Source organism: Lycorma delicatula, chromosome 2, assembly GCF_047948215.1.
Source record: "Lycorma delicatula isolate Av1 chromosome 2, ASM4794821v1, whole genome shotgun sequence".
In the NCBI taxonomy this organism is placed as follows: Eukaryota; Metazoa; Arthropoda; class Insecta; order Hemiptera; family Fulgoridae; genus Lycorma; species Lycorma delicatula.
Window position 1 is genome coordinate 65,225,270 of NC_134456.1, and position 7,056 is coordinate 65,232,325.

The window sequence follows — 7,056 nt, forward strand, 5'->3', positions numbered from 1 at the left end:
TGGAGAGAAGATTCATTGCAGCCCCTTCTATTATTCAAGTTGAATACAGTTATATAAGGTAAGCCTTGTTGCTGGAATAGTGCTTATAACCATATGTGGCCACATTCAAGTCTCAGAAATTTGTCAAAGACAAGAGACAATCATAGGAATACATTTGAAAGTGCTGAAGAAAAGTTGTTTCTAGAGTTCTTCAGAACTCTTTTAACAAAGTACTACAATTTCAACTTTGCAACAGAAATTAATTAAGCTTCTACAATAGACAGGATTGAAGTTGGTTGTCTTCCAGTTTTTTTACAATTATTAGCACATCTTCCTACTGACTGCTACCATAGATTAAGATCTGATTAAGAGTTCATTATCTAGAATTCTACTAACACCACTCTCAGCTTTCTTTCTTGAATGAATGCAATGCATTGTGTACTAAAGTTCAAATCCTAGTAAAGGCAGTTACTTTTATATGGATTTGAATATTAGATCGTGAATAACGGTGTTCTTTGTTGGTTACAATTAACCACACACCCTAGGAATGGTTGACCCTTTTTTTAACCTCGGTCCACCGTTAGGTATTGCTTAAAGAGGATTGAGATGAATGATTTGTAGCGTATGTGAAAATGTCATGCCTGACCAGGATTCGAACCTGGAGGAATGGTTGATCTGAAACTGTACAAGATTATACTTCATTTACATTCATCATATCATTCTCTGAAGTAATACCTTACGGTGGTTCCGGAGGTTAAACTGAAAAAAGAGAGAGATATTTTATAAGTAATCATGAACATGATTACTTATAAAATCATGATTACTAATAAAATGTCAACACAGATCACTCACAAAAAGAAATATTTGCCAAATTATCAAACTAATTTATGATCAGCGTGGATTCACTTAAGTTACACTATATTTAAATGTTATTAGCACTGGTGTGCAAACAAACCTTTTTGTACACATTTTTTCTTTTTAATTTCTACAAGATTTTTCATGCTTTGTACAATTTGCCTTTATTTTCTTAGGTTTGAAATCACAAAAAAAGTTATATGGTTATTTTTAATTAATGAGTTTATTTACACATCAACTTACTGTAGTTTACGAGATGATGTATACCTTATTCGAGACCATCTAAAGTATACTGTGATCACGATATGCTTGTTAAAAATAATATTTCTATTTTATTTTTTAATTTAAGTATTGCTTTTATTCATTAATTCATGAAAATGATTTATCTTGAAAACTGTTAATTAATAGTGGTTGCTGAACCAGTATGAAATAATGTTGTGATGATGTACCTTTGGCTTATGGAGTGATGAATTGCACTGTAGGCATACAACATGTTATTCTTACATTACAAATAACAACTTCACAATCTCGCATTGTACTATTTTTTTGTCTATCATTTTACTAGTGCCTATCAGTTTTCTAGTATGAAACGTTTGGATATCGTCGTTCCAAATCGAATTCGAAAGGACTGACTGCTGAAGAAACCTCTGATAAATGCAAGGAGATTTCCTTGTATACCCCATTCATGCAGTTTATTTAGGATTCCGTTCCACCAAGTTGTGTCGTATGCCTTTTGCATAACACAACCAGGCGTTGGCAAAGTAGGAAGTGTTTTGAATAACAGATTCTGGAGCAACTGCATGATTGATAGCAGATCTACCTTGGCAGAAACCACATTCTTCAGGGTACCAAACTAGACGACAGTTTGTCATACATTCCATCAACTTGCACAGAGTACTTGTGAAGGACGATAACTGGAAGGGCATAATTTATCTTTACCCAGTTTCAATATGGGGATGACCAAAGCTTCTGACCAGAAATCTGGAAACATCTGGTTAGAGAATATTTTATTGTAAATAGACGAAAGATGTAATGCACTATTCGAGAAGTAAGATAGCTTACTGAACCTGATATCATTTCCAGGGGAAGTGTCACGGAAATTTTTCAATGCATACCTTAGTTCATCAAGAGAAAAAGGGATGTTTAATTAATTTTGTAAATCAAAGATAATAAAAGGCACACTTTCCACTTACAACTTATACCTCATAAACTGAGGGCAGTAGGATGATGTTAACGAAACTGACCTAAACGATTAACCAAATGTGTTCGCCACATCAATTAGCATGGTAACGAGAATGCCATTGGTTTCTAGTCCAATCAACAGTGGAGACTGTCCTGATCCACACATGGCCCATACCTTTCTTCAAACAACCGATGATGGAATTGTCCAAGAAATGATATCGACATAGTTTAGCCATGATTTCCGCTTAGCACACTGAAACACTCAACAGCATACAGCCCTCGCATTGTGATAGGTGCAGAGCATTTCTATTATAGGCCTACAATTGAAATTATGCAAATCCCATAATGCCCTCTTGCATTCTTCATTCCACGACGGAACAGCAGGCCTTCTTGGTTTTCCAGATGTTAATGGGATATAGTCACTTGCACTATAAAGGCCTATTACAACAAAATCAAGCCATACTGTTTTGCTCTGAAGGGCCTTAATAAAATAATAAGCTTGTCATCATTGTTAAATATATTTATTACGCATGCATATATTCTTGTATCTTAGCGATTACTCAAAATGTTAGAATGAATTTTTAAGATATAAAAATGGGCTGTCGGATCATTATCTGTAACTCATATGTAAGAATTGTGTAACTTATATTTAGAAAATTAATTATATAAACTTATCCTTTTGTTTAAATTTCTTCTTCTGGTAGTTTACAGCCCTAAGATTGATTTGCAGTAGTTTTCCAAAGTGTGTGATCCTCAGACAGTCCTAGAAGATCTGTAAAAGTTTGACAATTCATGTCTTCCTTAATCTGACTAATGTTCTCTCTTCAGTTTAAATTTATGAATGTGCAATCATTTGCGCAAAAGAATGGTCACTTATTCTTAAAAAGTAACACTATCTACCTTTACCCACAAGATGATGGGAACTGTTTTTGCTTAACACAATATTGAGCTTATGTGAAAGGCTTTATTATGCTAATGTTGCCAGTTTTAATAAAGTGTCAGACCATTCAAAACATCTTCCCACCAATTTATTTAAAATACAATTAAAAGATTTTCTTTTATGAAAACAATATTACTTTATTGATGAATTTTTAAATAATACTAACATTTACGATTCATCTGTATCCCGTTCAAGATGTAAATAAATATGTTCTCAAAATAATCTTCAACAGTGCCTTCTGAATTATTTTGCATTAATTTTTCTATGTTTACTCTATTCACCTTAAATTATTTCACAAGTTTGAATTTTTTAAATTATTGTGGACTTTTAACACATCTATTTGTTATCTAATAATCTGTTTTTATATTCATAATTTATCTTATATTGGCATGATGTAAATGTATTTTTATGTTCAGATCAGAATAAAAATTTATTTATTTCATAGTATGCTTATTACAACATTTTGATCTAATCAAGTGTAGACTTATAAAAATACTCTGCATGCATATGTGAATCACACTTTAATGATTGTATAGAATACAAAATATTCATTTGTAATCTGTTATGAGATTAGAATAATTTGCATATACTGTTCTGATATTACTAGCCAGTCAGGTGCTTACCTAATAATCTGATTGCAAGCCTCTGTACTAATTCCATAACCATATGTAAACCTATAAACAACATACATTTCAACAAACTTTGGATCTTTCTTTTGCAGTGCTTAGGGTAGCTATTATTTTAATTACGTTATTATTTTTTTAAGGTATTAATCCACATTTGGGTGATGACCTATCCAAGTTTTTTTTTCTTTATCCTCTGAAACCACCATTAGGTATTGCTTCAGAGGATGAGATGAATGACAATTTTTGTAGCGTGTGGAAATGCCATGTCTGACTGGGATTCAAATCCAGGATCTCTCAATGAAAGGCCAAGACGCTACCACTCACGCCAAACATTTGTTTGATAGCATCTAACAAAGAGACATATTTTATAACAAACTTTTTTCTTGACTAAATAGTTGGTTTTTGAAAAATATTTTTTTTAATTGAAATTAAAAAAATCATTTTTTTATGTTAAAAATATAAATATTTATTTTAATAAATCGCAGATTCTCTTATTCCTTAGTTTCTACAGTAGATATCAGAATTATTGTGAAACAGATTTAAGAAAATCACTTACTCTTTTTCTTTAAAAATGAATTTTAACTGCTAATTAATTGTAAAAAAAATTTTAAGAATAAAAAACAATAAACAAGATAATTATGCAAGTAAGTATTGTAAAACATTTATAGTTCCATATAAATTGGTGAAAAGTGGGGTACTTTTTATGTATTTTGCCACAATTTCTGCTGGCTTTCTCCAATTAATTGTAATTCCCTAGTATTATTAAATAAAGGGGAAATATGTATAAAATACAATTATAAATTGGATTCATAAAATGATTTTGTATTTTAAGTTGATTATGTTTATCAGTGGCACTTGGATACAGAACAATTTTGAGGCTGAGAGTAGGATTCAAGCTATTATTTCAGAAGCAGCTATTATTTGGAAGCATCTCAGTGAATTCTTTCTTTATTGATAGAAAATCCTTGTTATAATAAGTAATCCAATCAGTAGGCTTGAAAAAATTACACCAGTACGGGAAATACTTATTGTAATTTTAGCACTGAATGTGTAAATAAACTGGGAAATGGTTTATTAAAAAATATGGAATCAACAAGGCAAGAGTTTTCATGTTAAAAATGTAATTGTTATTTTGAATTATTTTTTTTTAGCAAGAATTAACATTTTCCTAAATAATGAATATTTTTATAATATTCACAAAACTGCATACAGACATTATTCAAAATTTATACAATGAAATCAATTCTATTCTATCAAGATTGGAAAATTCCTTATCAAAATTGATTCAGCAGCAAAATAATGAATATTTTAAATATATTCACATTTAAACAAATGAATAAAGCAGCAAAGACTGTTTTAATGAATTAAATAAAACAGCTATTTTAGTTTTAATTAACACACACATTTGTGTGTGTCCATGATGTAAATTAAAAGAAAAGTATTTGAAAAATTTTTATAATTAATTTTTTTCAATTTTTAATTAACTTCATTGCATTAATTAAATTGGTTTTTAAACCAAAATTGCGACCACAAATGTCATTACATTTGTGGTCGTCATTTTGGTTTAAATAGTCGGAATTTAATTTTTTTGATATTGTTTTGCTTGTCTTGCAAATATCTTTAAAACAACATATCACATGACCATATGTCCCATTTAACATTTTTGAGCTGTATCTGACTGCCCTCATCCCACCTGAAGGCCAAATACTCTACATTGGGGCTTACTGAGTTAGCCCCTCTTATTGGTGAAGATTTCCAAAGAGAGAATCAGGATACCTCAAATAATAAAAAAAAACCAAAGGAGAGTATACAACCATAGTTCTAGCTATCTGAAACAAACACATTTATTGGTCACTTTTTTGATTGGGCAGCCAGAATTTAGTTTTAATTATATATCGTTTATCTCATCTCATCGAACTCTTTAAAATGATATATCAAATGACCATTGGTCCCATTTGAAATTCCAAAAATTAAGAGTGAAGTAAACATTCACTGAAGTAGCGCCTCATTACAAGTAAGAATGCTGCAATTATATATTTGTTAATATTTATAATGGCCAACAGTACTGGTAAACATGAGATGTCAAAAAATTATTCACTTTTACTAGGAGTTTCATATAGTTTAAAAAATTTATTGGTAATTTAGATGAATATGTGTAAATTAATTACTTTTACCAATATTTCTTTACAATTACCAATCTTCAATGGATAAATTGAAAACATACAAAGATAATAATATACTTAATTATTTAATTAAAAAATACAAATACCAGCCTATTTTTCACTTCTAAGTAAACATTAACTGAGCAATATTAAGCTTCAAAATATTGAACAAAGAAAACTTAAACTATTACTTATAGGAAACAAAATACACAATCTAAAGATAAACTAAAACCCTAAACTCAACTATTTTTATCTACTTGTTTATGTATAAAAATATGTGCAGGTAACTTGCCGAATAACAATTTTTAATAAACATCAGCTATTACATAATTAATGAAATTGGCAAATGACTAGCATAAAATAACATAAATGTTTATTTCCCAGGAATAAAAAATACCCAAAAGAATAATGATTAACCTATTTATTAAGGTATTCTAAGTAACAGTGACATTTGGGGTTATGTAGTTTTTCATTCTTCTTGCATTTACAATTCCCTGAATTGCATTTTCCCTTAATGCATTGCTAATACCTTTGATCACCAGTCAGGAATGATTTTCTAACTCATTTTTGAAAAGATGTAATCAAATTTGTAACTGTACAGCGAAAAATTGTTTTTCACAAAATATGAACTAGTAAACAACTGTAGCATTGCCCTAACTTTATCCCTAGCTAATAAAATTCCTCATTTTTAACATATTTCATAGGTTGCTTCTTGCTCTATCAATGTCCAATGATCATAACCCCACTGTGTCCGAGCACTTCCTTCTACTTTACAAAGAGTAAATTTAATATTTGAAATTTTCTGCTTCTTATTAACTTGCGCTACAAAACCTGCTCACTTCTTAATTACTCCTTGTCTATTTATAATAGTAGACATGGTTAGAAGATCCTCAGTTCTAATATTTTGTCAGGCATCATTGGGAAGGAAGGTGCTTGTAGGCCTACTTTCGTGGATGAATTAAACATTGCTTCATTTGAGACACATGGAAGTTTTATTTTTCAACTATATGAAGTGTAATCACCTCAACACCAATTATTAGTAGGATTATTTTTAAACTAAGCATGTTTTCTACATCTTAATTTAAAATGCTTGACTGACCCTAGGGCTGACTCTTACAATTACCTTGGAAGTGTAATCATCTTATTGCTTAGATCAGATCAACATGTTCTGATTATAAGCATTATAACATTCTGAAGCATTAACATTAAAAATGCTTCTATAATTTGGTTAAACAATTACAAGCTATTTTTGCTCTGTAACACACTAACGATTCAGAATACAGTTAATTAACACATTTCTAACTTCTGCGCA